This window comes from Rhinolophus ferrumequinum, chromosome 27 (assembly GCF_004115265.2).
Source record: "Rhinolophus ferrumequinum isolate MPI-CBG mRhiFer1 chromosome 27, mRhiFer1_v1.p, whole genome shotgun sequence".
Lineage (NCBI taxonomy): Eukaryota > Metazoa > Chordata > Mammalia > Chiroptera > Rhinolophidae > Rhinolophus > Rhinolophus ferrumequinum.
In genome coordinates this window covers 788945-808982 of record NC_046310.1, presented here as the reverse complement: position 1 = coordinate 808982, position 20038 = coordinate 788945, and the positions used below count along the sequence as shown (strand labels likewise).

Below are 20038 nucleotides of genomic sequence, written 5' to 3'. Positions count from 1 at the left end.
AGGCATCTGGTGCCCGAGCAGACGCTCTTGTGCTTGACAGGGACGGAAAGCCAAGAGCAGGGGCCGTGCTCCCATGTCAGCCCCGGGGAGTCCCGGGTGGTCTCGAAGGGCACCCAGTGGGTGTGGTCTGGTCTGGGAGGTTGGATAATGTCACAGCTTCAGGTGTTTCTATTCAGAGTCCGATTGGAGCTGTGCCCTTGAGCTGGGCAGGAAGGTGGCAAAGGTTGAGAGTAAGACTCAGGCCCATGTGTGGGAAGGTGTTGGGGTGACGGGGTACCTGGCACACAGACATGAACCCCAACAGCTGAGGTGAGGCTGGGAGTCAGGTGTGCAGTGGGGCGTGTGTGTCGCAGAGCAGTGCATAGAAACTTTCACACTTAGTGACCTCCAGCAAATACGCACACACTAAAGGTGCGTGTGTGTACGTGTGTGTACACACGTGCACAAGAACAGACACGTCTGAAAGAGTGTGAAATATGACCAGGGTGGAACAACGCCCCCGAGCAGACCCCCAGGCGGAGGCTGCAGGGCTGTCTCCTGGCTGCTCTCCCAGAAAAGCATGTGCGGGCTCCTCACGGCTCTGACGCCCAGGACACAGCGACCTTTGCCCTGGTGACATGCTACACAGCCGTCCCCTCTGGCGAAGCTGGCAGCTGCCCAGCATGCCCTGGCTTCTCTCGGCAGGATCCCCACGCTGCCACAGACCCAGGACGCCCACGTCCCCCGGCTCCGGGACCTGACTCTCCCAGGGGAAGGACAGTGGGGCCGAGCGTGCAGTAACCTGGTAATGAGGACCATGTCAGTCTCTGGTCGCACGAGAGGCCTGGTGCTGTGCCTTGCATGTCGTCAGTCAGTGTTCTCCATAGCCCTGCCATCCTGGGACTTGCAAGCAAGGACGCGGAGGCAGGGGCTGTGGCCCGTGTCCCCAAAGCGGCACAGGCTCACCACCTGCTTCCAGCAACCAGCAGACCCTCCGGGCACAGCTTGACTTGGATTCCATTCAGTTTGGCGTCGCTTGTCCGGCAGTCACCGTGGGTCCGGCCCTGGCCCCGCTGCTCGCTTCCGCCAGGCTGCGTGAGCGGAGGAGATGGGCTCCTCGTGCTCTTTCTCGTGCATGCGTGACAAATGACAGCGCGGTCCCCTCGAGATGGAATCCGTGTGGGGTGAGAAGTGATGTGCGTTTGGAAGATGGTGGGGATTCTGGAGGCAGGGATGGTGGGACTGGGGAAAAGGAAGGTCAGTGAGGGGCTTGATCGTGGGGTGCTGTTTGGCGGGAAAGGATGTGAGAGAGATGAGCCATAAAAGCAGGCTGAGGTGGGGTCTGTCCACTGGGCCTCGATTGTAGGCTCTGGGCTGAGCTCTGAACAGAGGACAGCAGTCGGGGTTTGCCCCCCAAAGGGTCCCCACGAGGACCCTGTGCCTGCTGGTCCCTAGAGAGCTCGCCGACGGATGAGACTGGCCAGTCCAGGGCTTCTGCACATCTGCATCTGTTGCTTGAATGGAGACTGCCGTCGTCACAGCCTCTGCAGTGTACGTGTGGGAGGAGGGGACGGAGAGGGGACGCCTCTGTGCCCAGAGCTTGTCCCTTGAATAGCAGCAGCTCTGAATAGGCCCGAGGTGCAGCCCTGTGCCCTCCAGGGGTTGGTACTGCACAGCCTGGGCAGCACCCGGCCGAAGGCTGCCCTACAGCCCACAGCATGGTGTGAGCCTGGCTGCACATGGCAGAACCAGCGCAGCAAACCAGTGTGCGAATTCCAGTGGCATAGGATTCAGGGACCGGCATGGAAGGCGGGGCCGCGTGTCAGAAGACTTCCTGAGGAGTTGGGGCTTGGGGAGCTATTTGAAAGAGCTACCAGGTAGAGAGGAGGAGGATCGCTGGCCCAGCTTAGCTTGGTTGGCCTGGGGCTGGAGCAGAGGGTCCTCGGTGTGGAGGGAGGGAGCAGGCCGCCTAGGGGCGCTGGTGAAGGCTTAGGAAGCCCACCCCAGACGTAAGCCCTGTCTTCCTGCCATGCCCTGGGCACTGCTGTGGGGTCCTGTTCCAGGAGCGGGGGTGTTTTGCCGCAGAGAACCTGCTTTGTCCTGGAGGCTGGGTGTCCCCAGGATGTATTGTCCTGGAGTTCAGGAGTTGCCACAGGGTACAGGGACTGTCCCGTGTCTTCATGGGTCCTCACTGCTTCCCTGGGGCCTGGGTGTGACGTGATGTCAGGCGTGGCGGCACTGCTCCCTGTCACCCTGTCCCTGGTTGCAGCAGAAGGTGGCGTCGCCTGCCTGGAGCAGGGAGAGGGGCAGGACCCGTCCTGGACCCTGTAATGCTGGCAAGTAGCAGCAGTGACGGCTGACCCTTACTGAGCGCTGCTCTGAGCTGGGCATTTGTATGAAGCCACATCATCCTCACAGCCAGGTGCTATTCAGGGGTCACATGCCACCTCTGCAGGCTGCAGAGCCCATGTTGACGGGGTGCTGGGTGGTGGCTGTGGGGCAGGGGAGCACGGGGGGCTGGCATGGCCCTGCTGCGCCATCCTATTGACTGGTGGGGCGCGGACCAGCCAGCTCTCCGGGGAAGGGAACCAGCTTTGTTTAGCATCTTTATGTGCTGTGTGTGCCTCATACACCTGGTTCATCTCCCTGGGGGCAGGGGGGCTCCGACCCATGATCCATCACAAGGAGAGAGGAAAGCACGTTGCCCAGGAGCTGGCTTTATCGAAACCTTCTAAGGTGATAGTCAGCGCCTAGGGGATGTTTAGACTTGGATGGGAAGATGAAAGAAACAGTGGCTGAAATGTAAGACGGTGTCAGGGCAGCCCCTTGCGTTCAGGTCCCGGTCCTTAGAGCAGGACCGGGTCCTGTGTAGATCAGGGTGAAACTGTTAACATCCTTGTTTCTGGGCAGGCCTGCGACTCAGGCCTGGGCAGACCTGAACCCTCTCCACCCCAGGGTCCCCTGCCCTGTTTCCAGTCCTTCTGTTGGCCAGCAGCCACTCTGGTGGTCTTTGGAAGGTCCTCCCAGGGCTGAGGCACGAGGTCCGCCCCCGTGGCCTGTTATCACACATCTGGGAGGACATCTGGGGAGGACCAAGGCCAGGGCATCCTGGCTTTTCCCTTATCTCGGGGGAACTGGTGCCCAGCGTGGATGGGGACCCATTACTTCCCACAGGCGTGAGGCGGGGGCCAGGGTGCTGGGAGGGGAGGCCCACTGGTGTTGCTTCAGGGGTGGGATGCCCGAGGGGGGTGGGAAGGGCTTTGCCACAGGAGATGCAGCCCTGCCTGAGCCAGAGGAGCCCGGCCTGGTGCTGGCAGGGGCTGGATTCCTGCCACGTTCCCACACTCTGCCTAGAGATTGGGTTTCCTGCTGAAATGGTATCTCAGTGTCACAGTCTTAAAGTCCCCCGCTTCTCAACTCAAGCTGCTGCCAGCAGCTCTGTCTGTCTGAAGGCGTCCCCCTTCCTGTCGTGGGGTCCTGAGAGGAAGGACACAGAATATAGTGGCCAAATGCACAGGGTGAGGGCTGGACAGACCCAAGGTCAAATCCTGCCTCTATACTAACCAGCTTCGAGATGGTGGCCTCCGACAGTTCATTTCCTCACGTGTGAAAAGTGTCGGTCGTAGCTGTGTCTGTCGTCAGAGGATTCCTCCCAGGTGAGGTGAGCGAATGTATATTGTGCACGGAGCACAGGGCCTGGCCTGCGAAAAGCGCCCAGGGAATGACAGCTGTATGTTACCTTGCCAGGGCTCTCTACCCACCCCCACTATATGGGGGTGTAGGGAGGAGACGTGGCCTCTGTCCTCTTCTGAGGGAGCCCCCCTCTGAGGCGGGAGACAGCCCCTGCGCTCTGGGGCCCCCACCTTTGTCCTGGGCCCTTCCTCCTGAGCAGCACTGTGCCCCCCACCTGCCTCCAGCCCGCAGCCAGGCCCCTCGTCTCCAGGACGCGCCCTTCTCTCCTCTCCGTGTCCTCGGGCCCTGCCTCCGTCGTGCTGTCTCCTCCAGGTGGCTTGTTCATAGGCCCTCTGTGTGCCCAGCACGTTCTCCAGAAGCACCTTCCCCAGGCTGCTGGCTGCTTTCCAGACGCCGCCCAAACTGCAGACACAAAATTAGACGTGTCAGAGTGCCGCTGTCTGTCTGAAATTTGCATTTGATCGAAAGGCACCAGCAGTCTCCCACCCCCATGTCTCCCTTCCCGGCCTTCCCCGTCCACGGTGCACACCCCCCCCCCCCCCCGGCCTTTTGCTGAGCTCAGGAAACCCTCCCGTGGGGCTCCTCGTCATTACCTCGGCCGCAGATCTGCGTGACATTCTCTGCTTCTTGCGTCTTTGGGGGCCAGCTCCCCAGATTTTCCTTGGGTACAGTCTGTTCCTACTGTGCCTCCAACACTGTCAGCTCCTGGAGCTTGTTGTCAAGAGTTCAGCTGCTGGCGTAGAAATGAGCCGGCTGTGCTGGGGGCTCACGGAGGCGGGGCAATGCCCCCCCACCCCCCGTATGTCCGTTCCCAGTAGCTGCCAGCACCACCGTGTGGGAAACCACCGGGCTCAGAACGACTTCGGAAAGGCGTCTCCACTCCATCTCTAGAGGGCAGAGCCACCAGTGGGCAGGCAGAGGGCCCCCTCCTGAGGACAGCCTGGCCACTGTCACTCCTCCCTTGGCTGACAGACAAGGAGAGGGCGGGACCAGGCTAACTCCCGCTCTTCCTCTGCAGTCGCACTGTGGGAAGACCGTCACACAGAGGCCAAAGTTGCCTCTGCCTCCTGCCCACCCCAGCCAGCCAGCACAGCTGCTGAGGTTTAGAGCCCACCGTCCACACTGCAGACACGCATCTCAATGACCGGGGGCCGTGTACAAGTTCAAAACCACCCTCCCGTCTGCCTGGAGCTGCTTCCTGGAGATGTGGGCTGGCACCTCTACTCTTCTGGTTTCTGATCACTTTGGCTCTGACTGGTGTCCATTTCGAGTCCTTAAACTCCTGTGTAAGGACGTGAAGCAGCAGGGAGTGCCGCTTGCCTGGGCAGGTGACGGGGGTCCCTCCTGGCTGGGGCTCTGAGGCCACCGGGGACAGGTGGGCGGAGCTGAGGGAAAGGGGCTTTGGGTCCTCCCATCTTCTCCGGCTCCGCCTTTCTGATCCCTGCGCTCCTTTGGTCAGCCTGCGGAGGAGGCCGGGGAGGCCAGCACCTGCCTCTCTGTCTCTTGCCTCCCTGCTGCTTCTTGTGGGTTCGGGGGTGCGCACTGACACTGCCGCCAGCCTGAGCCACACAAAATTGGAAGGGAGTCTGTCCACACACCCATTCTTGTCTTGCCTCCTCCTTCCAGAAAAAAAAAAGAACATCATATATTATCTCAAGCAGCTCTGTCTGTAGGAAATATAAGTCGGGAGAAGACAGATGGGGTGTGAGAGTAACCTAGCGATGGTCTTTTAGGTCCACTGAGGAGGGACCAGGGGACCATGACGGGAGCAGGAAGGACTGGTTAGGCTTGAAGAGTGAGCTTTTGTGACAAGCGAGACGGCTCTGTCCATGCCCTCTTGTCGGCCACGACATCCTGGGTCGCTGCCGGAGGACGTCGCCCACCCCGGAACTAGACAAGTCGGAGAAGTGTGTGCTCTGCCTTCCTCCGAGTCGGGGTGGCTTGTGTCTCTGTCGGCTCCCTGAGGCCCTGAGGCTGTGCAGGCCTGCGTATTCGAGGATTTGGGGACCCCGGGAGGCAGGTGGTACTGACAGAGCCAGCAGGAGCCACCCACTAGCCTGTGGCTTGTCAGCGTTTCTCTGAATTGTGTCCAAAAACAAGAGCCAAGAAGAAGCGAGGGCACCCAGCTCCACCGCCCTAAAGCCTGCCTCTCGGGCAGGGTCACCAGACACTAGAAACGCAGCCCAGGGCGTGGGCCCCACCGAGGACGTCGCCTCGTCCCTGACTGTGGGACAAGCATCAGTGTCAAAGCCAGAGGGGGTCTAAGAGCTGAGGAGCAAACCCTCCCTTTTGTAGAAGAGGAAACTGAGGCAGTGGCAGGGAGGACGCTGCCCAGGATTGCCCAGAGCACTTTTCCCCTCAAGTTCAATCACGCCCCCCCCCTTACGCTTCAAAGTCAGGACATGTGCCTTGGCACCCCCAGCAGGTCCTGGAAACAGGGCAGTGGGCTAGCCCTGTTCCCAAGCTGGCAGCCGTTTCCACGGAGACAGGGAAGAGGGGGGCCCCGTCTGAGCCTGGAGGGACCTCAGCATCGGCCAGTCCCCCATTTAACAGATGAGGAAACCAAGGCGCCACAAGCTAAATTCTCTTAAAACTAGCCACCCAATAAGCAGCAGATCAAGGACCCACATCCCAGCCTCCCACCCTCTAGCCCTGCCCTGTGACCCTGCTTGTTTGGGGAGGTGAAGCGGGAAGGAGAGGGCACTGCCATCCAGTGGCACATCTGCCAGGGAATGCTGGCCCGACCCATGGATTTTTTTTTTTTTTTTTTAAGATTTTATTGGGGAAAGGGAACAAGGCTTTATGGGGGAACAGTGTGTACTTCCAGGACTTTTTCCAAGTCAAGTTGTCCTTTTCAATCTTAGTTGTAGAGGGCGCAGCTCAGCTCCAGGTCCAGTTGCTGTTGTTTGTTGCAGGGGGCGCAGCCCACCATCCCTTGTGGGAGTTGAACCGGCAACCTTGTGGTTGAGAGCCCTCTGACCCGTGTGGGAATCGAACCGGCAGCCTTCGGCGTTAGGAGCACGGAGTTCCAACCGCCTGAGCCACCGGGCCGTCCCTAGAGATTTTTAAAACTGTACCTGCTGAGGTTTTAGAGTCAAGTAAGAAACATACCTCTCTCTCTGATTTATGAGGCTTTTGAACCTCATAAATCCACTTCTGAGCCACTCAGCCGTTCTTCCCACCCACGGAGACTCGTGTACCCTTGCAGCGAGACCTGGGGGGTCGCAGAGCTGGCTGTCCCTGACTGTGGGGTTGGCTGAGGAAACGGCTCTAGCACGTGTCCCACGTGTAGGGAAATGCCATTCCCTCGAGGGGCTGATGGGCCAGGCTGAGCGCCCAGTCCCCTCCCAGGCATGGGATGGTCTCAGCATGAGACACTTAAAACCCTGGCCTCCAGAGGTTTCCTCCTGGGAGACTGCCTCAGTTTCCCTCTTCAGAAAAGCGAGGATCGGGACAGCAGGGGGCGAGGGGTGAGGTCAGCCTGGAGAAGCCCACGCCCCACCCTCAGAGAGCAGGCACATGTGGTTTGGTGCTTCAGGCTCACGTCCCAGCCTCCGCGCAGCCAGTTCTCGTCTGGCGGCTTCAGCAGGTGGGGTACTCAGGTGGGAATGAGCTGCACTCCCCCTGCGTCTTCATGGGTGGTTTTCAGGCAGGGCTGTGTTTGCTCATGGGTACTTCACAGGCCGTGGCTGAAGTGTGGTGTGTCGTGGGCAGTGCCCATGCCGGCTCCCTGCCCGCCACTCCTTACCTGCTGCCCGGGCCCGGCTTCCCTCTCGGGGTCTCTGCCTGTGCCGAGCGCCCCCCGCGGCCCAGCCCTGCTCCCTGTGTGGGTGCTGCTGTGAAAGTCACCTGTGGGAACTGAGATCCCACAAGGGGGAGGTGGGGAGGGGGTTGCCCACCGCCGGCAGCCGGGAGAGGAGGTGGGTGCTGCTGCGCCCGCCGCCTCTGGGGGAGAAAACCGACGCTGGCCCTCGGCCCCTGGGCTAGCCGGTCCCGCCCGCCTCCCACACGCGTTCCCTCCACCTTCTCCCCGCCCCGGGCCCTCTCAGCACCGTCTCGTGTGGTAACAAGACCTTTCATTTTTTAGTAGCAATGCCTCTTTTAAAGGTGAGCACATGTCAGCTGAACTTAGCACAAGGAAGAGTCATGTCAGCTGAGCTCAGGAACGAAGGAGGGCAGTCAGCGTCCTGAGCAGGGTGGTGACCGTACTGGTGGTGGCAACCGTGGTGTGGTGATATGGCGCTAGCTGGTGATGGTGATGGTTTTGGTGCTGGCGGTGGCAGTGGCAGAGATGGTTTTGGTGACGTGACAGTGAGGAGATGACAGAGAAGGTGGGTGGCACAGTGGTGAGGGCTGGCGCGGTCATGCCACCTACAGCCTCAGAGGGAAGTTAGGAAGCCCGGGCACTGGGAGGGCAGCTGTGATGCTGACCATTCTGCCCCAGAAGTGCCCAGTTGTAGGAGCTGGAGGTGGCTTCCAAAGGGCCTGCTTTCTTCATTTCCTTGGGTAACAAGTGTCACTGAGCCCAGGACCACGCTGGGAGTTGTGGGGTTACAGCGGAAGCATAGACGTGGTCCCTGCCCTCAGGGCCCAGGATGTACCTGAGTATGTGTCTGCCCAGGACATAAGCAAGTGCTGCATCTTGGGGCCCCGTCTCACTCTTCCCCCGTCTGTACCTTCCGCCAGTGGACTGAACGGAGGAGCCCTGACAGGCTGTGGTCCATGCCCCCCAAGCCAACACGTCCGCTTCCCTGGCTCCCACCCCCACACACCTCGGTGCAGGTCTGCTCCAGGTTAGGGTGGAAATGGAAGTTTGTGGGGCAAACAGGGAGGAACGTGGACTCTCAGGCTAACTGTTAGTGGATGACCTTGAGCAAATCATTTGACCTCCCGGAGCCTCCGTTTACTCCTCTTCTAAACAGGGGGAGTATATTCCCACCCTTTCTGGCTCAGAGAGCTGTTGCTGGGAGGTCCTGGGTGTGAGAACTCCTTGCGGGGGACAGATATTGGGGGCACAGGCCATGGGCCCGCCGGGGACGAGAGTTTGTTGACACCTGTGTCTCTCACTGACCCTCCCAGCTGTCTGGTCAGTGGGCCTGGCCCACAAAGGGCCGTGTGTGCAGGTTCCCATGGGGAACCCTGACACTTGTCACAGGGTAGACGCCGGCCTTTATCTCTGGGGAGTAATATAAGGCTGTCTGGAGGTAAAACTCTTTACAAGGAGGCTTTCCCAGTCTCCCACAAGGACCAGGCCGAGCCGAGGGCAAACACGTGAGAGACGAGACTGTCGCGGCTGCCCGCTCGCCCCCACCCAAAGTGCAGCCCTGTTGTCTCCCTCCTGTGACTGTCCTGGTTCGTCTCCCTGCTCTCGGGGGACAGAACCAAGAACTCATTCACTCTGAGCCTGGTGCTAACTGACAACACCCTAAAGCAGTGTATTGAAACCTTTCTTTTTCACCTTTGCCCCAATAAGAAATACACTTCCTAGCAAACCCGCTGGACACATATTGCGTTGAAAGTTTTAAGAAACAGTACAGTGAGATTTTGTCTTATTTTTTGTGGTCTTTTGTGTGTGTGTTTTTTATAAATTGCTGGTTGCACTGAACTGACTTCATGATCCACAAATTAGTTGCCACTGGAATTTGAAAGGTTCCTGGGAACTGGGTGTCGGCAGTTGTCCCCAGCTTTGGGCAGTAAAGCGTTTCCTCTGTGCCCAGCACTTGGCCCTCGGCCAGTCCCACGTGCTATGCGTTTACTGGTTCTCAGAACCTTCAGAGCCACTCCGAGGTGTACATGAGGGCCCAGGAAAGAGGCACAGAGAGGGCAGGTTACTTGTCCAAGACCATGCTGCTAGTGAGTGACAGAACCGGACACCAGACGCTCAGTGGGCTGTACTGGCTGACAGACACATGTCGTCCTGTGAGGGGGTCGTTGTGACACTAAGAAAGCCAGAGCCGGGCTTGGGTGCTTCCCGAGGCAGCCCTGATTTGCTGTAAAGAGCCTGCAGGGCAGACTGGGCCCGAGGGACTCGCAGCCCAGCAGATGCCCAAGTCTGTGTGCCCTGGGGACGCGGGCAGACCATTGGAACTGACAGTGGAGACTTGTGGCCTTCTGGGGGTGCTGGGCGCAAAGGCAGAATTCTGCCCACTGGCCAATGGGCACATAGGACCCTTCTGAGTAGAAAGAGAAGCCTAACTCTAGTCTTTAAAAAAAATACTGCTGGTAATTTTAAACATGACACTTCCTGCAGGCTAAAAAAAAAAATAGTGAGCTTAACCAAATACTTCCACCCTTTCTCCATGGATTTGCCGTTTCGGGCTCTGTGAGAATGACACAAAGGTCTCCTGCACCCCAGAGCACAGGAAGGCCGTGTCCCCGAATCTGATGGGTTGCTTTTCAGATGCGAGCCGAGCGCTTCCGGCACGTGGGCAGGCAGGGCCCACAGATGGGCCACGGCGGATAGGAGTGGAGTGACAGCGCGTTGTAAGGGTGCTCGTGGGCGGCACACACGTTCAGATTGCTTCGCTGCTGCCTTCTCTTGGCGTCGTAGCTGGTGAGAGCTGAGAGGGGAGGGTGGTTGTGGAGCGGCTGAGGCAGGAGCGTCTGCTCTCCTCAGACTGGATGTCAGCCCCTCGAGTTGTGCCTCAACCTCCCATTCCCCCCTCCTCCCCCCGCCCTTTACAACTGGGAGTGTTCAGTCCACTGCCATTGGCCACTCCCAGCCCTCGGCTTCCTCAGCTAAGCCCAGGGCAGAATCTGAAAGCAAGTGGATGGGCTGTGCCCTCGGCCTCCAGCCGCACAAGCCCGTTAACTAGGGAAGGCATGGGCCCTGGACACCACGAGGTGGCGGCTGGATGTCAGCCCTGCCTGGAGCCTGGAGCCTGCAGGGCCGGAGTCGCCTGGACACTGACAGAGGACGTCCAGGAGTCGAGTTACGGGAGCCAGGCGGGGACAGGGAAGGGTTCTTAGAGGAGGGCCGGCAGGGCCTAAAGGAAGCAGCGCTGAGAGGGCGCACATGTGAGCAGGCTGGCCAGTGCCTTGGAGGGAGGGCTGCCCCCCTACCCCCAGGCCTCCCTGCCAGGCCCCCAGCGCCCTGGGCCAGGCCAGGCCCAGGCCTCCATCCTGCCTCCACTCAGTTTCCTGTGAGCCTTGCTTGGCAGATAAGGTGCAAGGACCCTCCGTAGCTGTGGACAGCAGAGCCCAGTTACGTTGCCATGGTAACCCTCTGGCTGATAGGGACTTGGGTTGCTATGGCAACTTGTCTAAAACCCAAAAGTATTTGGGGGGAGGGGTTTCAGCAAAGAAGAAGGGTGATGGGGACCATCTGCACGGGTGTCACACTGCCCAGGATTCTGTGTCCCCTTCTCAGTGTCCCCCTCCGGGTGCCTGGGGGCTTCTCCAGGACCCAGCCCAGAGCTCCTGGGCAGTGGTCTCTGGTGGTGCAGGACGTGTGCCAAGGGCGTCCTGGTGAGCGGCTAACGCATCTCAGGGCCCAAACTGCCTCCTGACACAGCCGTGAGAGCAGCCAAGCTGATGTCCCTCTTCCGCCTGTTCCCCGAGTCCCCACACCCTCCCACGCTTGCAGTCTCCCTCTGACGGGCCCTTCCTGTCACAGGGCCAGGCCAGCCAGCCTCAGCTCTCGATACCATCGTGGAGAGATAAACGTCCCCATTTGACGGGAGCTTGGAGAGCCACCCAGCGTGTGGTGACCCAGCCTGTCGAGGAGCCCGCTCCTCAAGCCCTGCCGCCATTCTTTGTTAACTTACCGCGGCGCAGGCCGAGGTGTGTGTTTGGCGTGTGCCAGACAAGTCGACCTGTCTAAGTGTCATCGCCTGCCCCCAGTTCCCTTTTCTCCAGGTGGGACAGTGTTCATTCTGTATCTCACAGCCGTCTCCCCGCTGAGCCGGCTGGGCTTCCACTGGGGTAGTGAGGGCCTCCCTGGAACCATCTTCCGAACTTGGGTGGCAGGAGACGGAGCTCAAGAGGGGAGGCCCAGTGCCCTGGCCCCAAATTACCATTCATGATTAGAATGTGTCCCCAAATCACAAGGGGCTTCAGTTCCCCAACACTGAAAGGGGATGGTTCCACCCCTCTTCTGAGGTGGGTCCTCACTGATGTCCAGGCCAAGCACTGAGGAGTGAAAGAAAGATGTGCGAGGTTCCTGGCGAGGGCGGAAGGTTCTGGAGACCGTGGTGTCCCGGTGGCCGCTCCCTTTCTCTGCCGTCAAGAGGAAGCAGCTGGGAAAGCTCTCCGGAAGCCGGGCTGAGCCCCGATGTCCAGGCTCCGGGGTTCCCTCTGTGTCTTCCTCTCCCGTTGTCCACCCAGAACTGTGAGAGCGCCCCGGGCCTAGGCGCTGGACCCCCGAGGACAGGGAAGGGTCCAGGAACCTCAGGGAGGTCCAGCAGGCCACAGTCGTGGGAAGTGTGGGGGCAGCTGAAGGGCAAGGAAATGGTTTCACCTCAATAGTCAAGGCCAGGGTTCCAGGGCCTTCCGCGGCTCTCCCCTCAGGGCCCAACCAACCCTGCTAAGAGGTAAGCCAGATCTCAGGGGCTGCGGCCCAAACCCTTCTGGCCCTGGCGAACCTTTCCTGTTCCCTCCAGCTAAGCATTTTTATACCACAACAATTAGGTAATTAATAACCGTGTCATGTACTGTGTTTCTGGCACTCCACACTTAAAACTGGACTCCGTGTGTAAGAGACTCAAATGTCAGCCCGGCAGCACGGTTATTCAGGAAACGTCCTGTTCTTGGTTATCTTTAAATCGACCTCATTCTAATTGCGAGCCCTGCCCACTGGAGTGGACGGGTTGTCCTTCGGAATGACTGGCGTCCCTTCCCAGCCCCAGGCTCCAGGCTCGCATCAGGGGCAGGATGGCTTTGGGGGGTAGGAGGGGCCAGGAGAACAGGCAGGACCGCTCCCCTCTGGTCCCACAGGCCTCCTCAGCCCCACACCCACTGGGCCTTCGAGGCCAGCACCCCAGTTCTGCCACAGGACTGGGCCTCTTTGCCAGGGCGGTGGGTGAGCCCGTGCCCACCCCACCCCCTTGGCACCACAGTGTGTGGCAGTGCACGCGGCTGCCGGCTGCTCTCGGACTCACGGCTTCTTCCTTTCTCCTTCTGGAGAGCCGGCCCCGCTCTGCTTCTCAGAGATGCTCCTTCCCTTCCCCTAAAATGACCTCTCTAACAGCCTGAAGCTTCCACTCAGTCCTCTGACGGGCTCTGCTTCCCACTCGAAGCAATATTCTTGAAGTTGGGAGTTTTGTGACCTGGTGACCTGCTCAGAATGAGGGCTGAGGAGTGGAGTCGGAGAGACAACCATTCAGTCTCTCTGAGACGTGCCCTGCCACGTCGGGCCTCACTGATTTCACGCCATCCCTGTAAAGTAGGTAGGACAGTCTTCGCATCCCCACCAGCCAGGTGAGGGAGACACGATGCACTGGTCTGTGACCCAGGGCCCCTGCCTCTGGCCAGGCTGCTGCTTTTCTGACCTTGGCCTCTGACTGCAGCTGGCGTGCCGATGTGTTCAAGGCCCTGCACTGAGCGCTCCGCATGGAAAGGTCTGTTCCATCCTCTCTGCAGCTCCTTCCACCGCAGGGAGCCTCCCCTGACTTTACACAGGAGGAAGAGGGGCCCACAGGCTATGGAGACTGGGCACTCGCCTGCCGGGTCACAGACTTGGTAACTGGGGCAGCCAGACTTCAAACCCGGAGCTCTTAGCTCTTCTCCTCGGCCGGGTCTCCTAGTGACTCCTGTAACCAACCTTCAAGGAGGAAGAAACCCAGCGAGAAGGAGTCACTTTATCAGCAGCTTTGTTTAGCTTTCTGACTTCACCCACCCCCAACACGAGAGCCTGCTTCCGTAGTCCCAGGCTCCACTCATCCCTGTGAATTCAATGCTTCTCAGATGCAAGGACACCCCCCTTCTCTGTCCTCCCCCTCACCCCAACTCAAGCATCAGTGCAGACAAAACAAAGGCTCCAAGAAGGAAGGACCCTGCCAGAGCCTGGGGTGGGGGGGAAGGTTGGTAGCCCCTCCCTCCATCTGCTTCCAGATGAGCACAGGATACAGGGGAGGGGAGGCTTCTGGGGAGCCCAGAAGGGGGCAGGTTGCTCGGGTCTCGGGGTGCCACCGCCATCTGTAGCAGGAGCCAACCCCAGAGCCTGCGGGCAGAAAGAGGCCCAGCTGGTTCTCTCAACACCTTTCCCTCAAAAGCCTGGGAGCGGTCCCCTAGGGCCTTGAGGTGCTGGGCGGACAGAAACCCAAGTCCCCTAATTACCAGTGTGCGTCTGAGGACGTAAGGCAGCTGTGTGCAAGGGACAGCCGCAGGCACCGTCCTCCCCGCACCCCGAAGGGGTCAGGGGTCACGTCCCGATCTGTCCACCTCAGACTCTGGACCACGCCAGCACCTCCGTACAGTTTGTATTCAACCTTCTGCCGAGGCCCACAGCTCTGCCCCCTTCTCGGTGCCGGCAGCCTGGCCTCCCGCCCCCTCCCCGCGTCCGGGCAGTTAGTTATCCATCCTTACCGCACACCCAGTTGGTACCAGGTACTAGTCTAAGCACTTGCCATCATCAGCCTCCACAATTGGGATTCTTTTTGTGCCCCTTCTGCAAACGAGGAAACCGAGGCAGAGAGGTTGAGTCACTCGCCCGAAGTCACGCAGCTGGGAAGTGTGGGAAAGGGATTTGAACAGGTGCCTTGCTTCTGCCCACTGCACTCCACAGGGGGCCGTGCAAAGAGGTGGCGGGGACACCCGTGGGTTCTGCTTCACACGGGTCATATTCTACGTGAGGGACTTGGAATCCTGCTGTGTGGGACGTTTGTCTGGTCTCCCCCATTTCTTTCTTCATACAAGCGTTGATTTATGTCAGCGTGGACTCGTGAATGTTTGTCTTTTACGCTGAGTTATACGATCCAATACTACATTTTTTCTTTGGTTGCTCAAATGTAATCTGTCGTGCCCTTTGGCCAGTGGGGGTTTGGAGGTGCCACTCTGGTCTTGGTCTTTGGGGCTGGAGAAGGGAGGGGAGCAGTGGGGAGGGCTCCACTGCAGCCCAGCCGCCTGGCCTGTCCCCCTCCCGGCTGTGGTGCCCCTGGCCCCCCCTTCTCCCGCCCGCTCCTCTCCGTTTCTCCTCCCCCCCAGTCCAGGTTCTCACTGAGCCTCGCTGCTTCTACCTCTTCTCCACCCCCAACCCCCAACCCATTGTCTTAACTCATGCCCTGATTTCATCACGAAAGCTTCCCGTCTCGCCTCGCTTCATCCCCATACATGCTCTGGGGGCACCTCCCTGAGGCACAGCTGAGACCCTGTCGCACCCCAGCACGGTGGCCCCAGAGGCCCCCACAGTGTAACCCTGGGTTCCCATCCCACAGGCGAGGCCTCCACAAGTACACCCCTCTAGCTCCGCCTTTCTGCTCCCTGCCCAACCGTCCGTCCGCCAGCATTTCCCCTGGGAGCTCTGTGACACTTGTTCATTAAACATACAAGTCCCCGTGGCCAAGGAAATCTAGGAAACTTGGGCTGGGAAGGTTAGACTTCTCTAAGACCGTCCGCTAGTGGCTTTGGGACTGCCCGGGAGTGGGCTGGCAGGAGGTACTGTGTCACGTGTGTCCATCCTGTTCCATCCTATTGTCCCAAAAGACGCGGTAGGGCCGTGGGTCCCTGTGCGGGCGAGCTGGGCCCCTTGCTGTCCCCAGAGTGTGCCCCAAATTCCTTGGCCTCTGTATCTTGGATTAAGCCACATACTCAGCCTGAAAACAACTACTCCCTCCATCGTCACCTACAAAAACCTTCCCCATCCTTTAAAAATGGTTTTCTTCAGTGTCCCCTGCCCCCAGCACTGCTGACAGCACTCACCAGTGGAAACGCTTCGTTTTCACTTTGTCTTCTTGTCAGCTGTGTCCCTGGTCATCTCGGCACGCTGACGGCTCATTATTTTATTGTCTTCAGTATCTTCTACATAATACAGCTGTCTCTGTCTGGGCCTCAGAATCGTCTGTACAGCTCTTAAGATAAACTTTTAAATTTTAGAGTCGTTGTCGATGTACCGAGAAGTTGCCAGGATATTAGAGTTGACGTGTACCCCACGCGCAGGTGGCCCAGGTGGCCCTGTTGCTAACACCCCATGTTGCTATGATACAGTTGTCACAAATAATGAGCAGTCACTGACACACTGTTGTGGGTCTCCTTAGTCTTTCCCTGATGCCCCTTTTCTGTTTGCCATCCCATCCCAGAGGCCACGTTACCATTAGTCACCAGCTCTGCTGAGGCTCCTCCTGACCGTGACATTTTCTCCGATTCACCTTGTTTCTGATGACCTGGACAGTGTGTCACGTTTTCCTTGTTTTTGGTGACTTGAGAGTCCGGAGTTTTGTGGCATTCCTTCAGGGCGGGTTTGTGTGATGTTTTTCTCATGGTGACACACGCGCTGTATAGGTTCTGGGGACGAAGACCCCAGAGGTCGTGTCATTCTCGTGCCATCGTGGGGAGGGCATGCACCACCACCGTGACTTACCGCTGCTGGTGTTCCCCTTGCTCACACACCTACAGCAGTGTCTGTCAGGTTTCCCCACTGCGAATGGCTGCACCGTCTTCCCGGAGTGGACTTTGTGCGAGGAAGTCACGTGCAAGGAGTGGGGCATCTATACGGATTCTTCTGTGTGTGACACTTGTGTGTTCCCGTCCATCTCTTTCTTTAGATCAGTGTGCTCTCGTGGCGTTCGTTGTAAACTCTAGGTTAGAATTGAAGATTAAATTGTTGTTGAAGTTGTGGCAGTGTTGGCTGTTACAGTGGTTTCCGTTGGTACCTGTGGTCCTTTGGCGTACGTACCCTGATCTTTGCTGCTGTTGTTATTTCCTTGCTTTGAGCAGGCTCATCGGGCGTGTTCCCGCCTCATCCAAGAACCAGCCCTCCCTCCCAGGAGCCTGGTTCCTTCAGTTGGAGGATGGTGTTAGAGTTTGTACGGGGTGTGCTCATGGCCGGGGGTGTCACAGTGGCCAGAGTCACGTGTGTGTGCCAGCCGGTGTGCACACACGGCAAATGCTGTTCAACGTAGTCGGTGTACTGCCTGCGAGTTAATACTTAGATCTCCACCTGGACTCTAGTTCCTCGTGGTTCCTTCTAACCCCCTTCCTTTGTGCCGCTTTTAAACCTCATTTCTTCTGAATCCATGTCTTCAAGGGGGAGCCAAAGTCTGCATTCCAAAGGTTGACACACACTGTAAGAAGCACGTGAATGTGTTAAACTTGAGTTTAGGGAAATCCAGAGCTGCCCCGTCAGAGATATATAGCATTTACAGACCCCTGAGTGCCTCTCTGAACGCCGGAGCTGGGACACAAATGAGGTCACCTTCCCCCAGGTGACGCTCTGTAGGAACCGGCCTGTGTCCATTAGCCCGCGTTTGAGTGTTTCTGCTCATTTCCTCCTGTATCTGGCTTCCTGAACACCTGATACCTCCTGCTGTGACACCAGACTGTCTGGGATCCATTACTGCTTGTGGCAGAGTCTTCAGTGACAGTCGTGCCTGTTTCCCTGTGGTGACAATCAAGGCATGTGTATGTCTCTAAACAGAGTCCACGAAGCTTGAAATGACTTACAGATCGTCTTACAAATGAGGAACACGTCCAGGAAACAGAGCCAGTTAGTTGGGAGCAAGGAGCAGGCCCGGGCCCTCTGCCCCTCACAGCCACACTGTCCCAGGTCATCCTTCTCACATCCTGAGCTGGAACTGGGACGATGTGTGACGGACGCATGAGGAAGCCCTCGGCCGCGGGTCTCTATGGCCACTGTGAACTAAAACAGCCCCGGACACTCTTGGCCTGCTTTCTGCAGAATGGTCCCGGAAAGAGAGCCTGGGACTTCCCTGCAGGTCAGCGGCACAGGCTGCCCTCGGCTCACTGGTTCATTGCACACTCCCAGGGGCCCCGAGCCGGAGCACAGGGTGTGGGAAGGCACAGCAGGCGCAGTCCTGTCTCTGAAGCTAAGTCCTGGCTTGTGTTTAGCACTCGGTCCCCACGCCACCACCCCTGGACCTGCCCCTCTTCTCGACCCCCATTCTCACGGCCCCCAGGCTGCTGGGGCGCCAGTTCCCCCGGGCGTATCTTGTCTGGACCAGGCCTTTCCCAAGTCCCCGTCAAAACCCTCATTTCTTTTGAAAGCAGTCTGATTAAACTACAGGCGAGATGCTTCCGGACTTTGGAGGTGTGTTAACCCCTTGGGCATAGTTGGGGTGCAAGCCCTGCCTCTAGGCTCGAGTGCCCTCCTGTGCTGCACTTGGTCCCACATTTCTGTGTGCGGAACGGAAAATCTTGTGATTTCACTGCAGGATGCATTTCCTTGCATCTGCCCCCCCCCGCCCCGCCCCCCACAATCCATTTGCGACTTTCAGTACCTCCTGTGGGCACTTATCTTGCTACCTGTACCTCCTAAGGAGCCTTCAGTGGGCTTCCTGGCAGCAGTCTCTCCTTTGCTTTTCGTAGAGGAGCCCAGCCCTGCAGCCCGCCTCTCCTGCCAGCCTCAGGCGGCAGGGCCTTCCCTCCCTGCCCATCGTGGGAGGTACTGATGGCCGGAGGACACTGCTTTTGCTGCCCTTGCTAAAAGCTCCCGCACCAATGCCGTCACTCAGCTCAGAAGCGCCTTCCCTCCTGTTGTGAAAGGTATTTTGCGATTATGCAGAGTGACCCATTAACAGAAACCTTTCAGGTCCTGCGAGCTTCCTCCCAAATGCCTTTCCTTTTGTCCCTTTGGAAGGCTTTCTAAGCAGCCATGCAGCATTGGGGGTCTCCTGTGCCAGGCTACACAGTATTACGTGAATTACACCACGGACCCACTAACCAGTGACCCTCCCTCGAAGGGTTTTACCACCAAGTCTAAACGTATTTCACTGATTGAGTTTACGCAGCTCCCACAGGGTTTTTTTTTTTTTTTTTTTTTTTTTTTTAATTTTATTGGGGAACAGTGTGTTTCTCCAGGGCCCATCAGCTCCAAATCCTTCAATCTAGTTGTGGAGGGTGCAGCTCACTGGCCCATGTGGGAATCAAACCGGCAACCCCATTGTTCAGAGCTCGCACTCTAACCAACTGAGCCATCCAGCCGCCCACACAGGGGGGTTTTATAGCTTTGATTTGGAGGCTGGGTGGGAGGTGGGACAGGACCTCCTGAAACCGACCTTCTCGCAGAGCAGAGGCTGAGGGGCAGGCGGTCCCGAGCCAGAGCCCACAGTTCTCGTGGGGCCGTAGGTAATTAAGAGCAAGGACTGTCCGGCCATTCCATGTGTCAGCGCCACACAACAGGAAGCGGACAGGCCGATTATGTCGTGTCGGGTTAACTTGGCTGTACGTTGTATGTAAGCACAGAATTCTTCTGCCGTGCGCTCCGCCGTTGCAGGTATTCACATGATAAGGTTGTTGGCTCCTGATTGCAAAGTGGCCCAAGATGAGCAGAGACGACACAGTGGGCTGTTCTGTACCAGGTCCCGGGCTCTCGGCTGCTGGGGGTGGGGTGAGGTGGACGGGAGGAGGGGCCCGGGGAGGGGCCCGGGGAGGTCGGCACCAAGGGGGGCGGAGCGGCCACCACAGGCTGGGTGTGAATTCTGGAATCCAAGACCTCCTGGGGCAAGTGGGATGTTTTAAAGAAGAGCTGAGTGAGGGTGTGAAGACAGTAGGTGTCAGGAGTGACCCTGTTTCCCTGAATGAAGGAGCCCCACGTGGATATGGGCACCGTGCGACCAGATCACAGCTGACACTTGGCCCCCCTCCAAGGCAGATCCCTTCCTGGCGATGCCGGGAAGAGGCTGGCATCACACTGTGACCTCTGCCCCGCCCCGAAAGCCAATAATTATTTCGGGGGTCCTGAGAGCCAATGTAATTAGTCCAATTAGTCTCTAGCGATGAATTATTCTGTCCGATAATCGTCTTCGGAAGCAAAGGATTCGTTAGTGTCTCCGGCTGACAATGGGGAGCCAAGTGGCCTTTTATCTCTCCTCCCTGCCCCTGACGTGACAGAATGAAATTGGTTCTTGCTTTGAGGAATTCTGTCTCCATGAACAAGGAGGCTGGCTAGGGGCATAGCAGGGGCCTGGCTGGCTGCATGTGTTGCCCACTCACCCCTGACCTTGAGCTTACGGCCTCAGTTTAGCCAGTGGGAACATGGGGACAATCAAGTGCAAGCTTTGTGATCCACTAGCAGGTTAAGTGGCATCTTTGGGAGCGCCCACGAAGCAGTCAGTGCCCCACCCCCACTGAAAGGATGTGCCCTCCCCACTGCAGCTCCTTGAATCCTGTGGCCGGAGCCCTCCTCCTTTGTGTCGTTGTGACTTCCCTGTCTGGAGGTCATTCAGTGATGAGGCCCAGAGTGCGGCCAGGGTGG

The 20038-nt window shown here is 58.4% G+C and overlaps 1 protein-coding gene and 1 long non-coding RNA gene across 9 annotated transcripts in view; one reads left to right on the top strand and one right to left on the bottom strand.

The window, feature by feature from the left end:
- NAV1 (neuron navigator 1) overlaps positions 1-20038 on the top strand; it is a 183251-nt gene that overhangs the window by 75276 nt on the left and 87937 nt on the right. The gene's annotated exons all lie outside the window — the stretch shown is intronic.
- Positions 11538-15966, bottom strand: LOC117018705 (uncharacterized). Of its 2 annotated transcripts, none has more exons than XR_004422290.1 (3): positions 15529-15966; positions 14197-14334; positions 11538-13432 (listed from the first exon to the last, which is right to left on the bottom strand). It is a non-coding gene; the product is annotated as an uncharacterized LOC117018705 (long non-coding RNA). The 2 variants fall into 2 exon arrangements; XR_004422291.1 differs by having other exon boundaries at positions 14197-14278.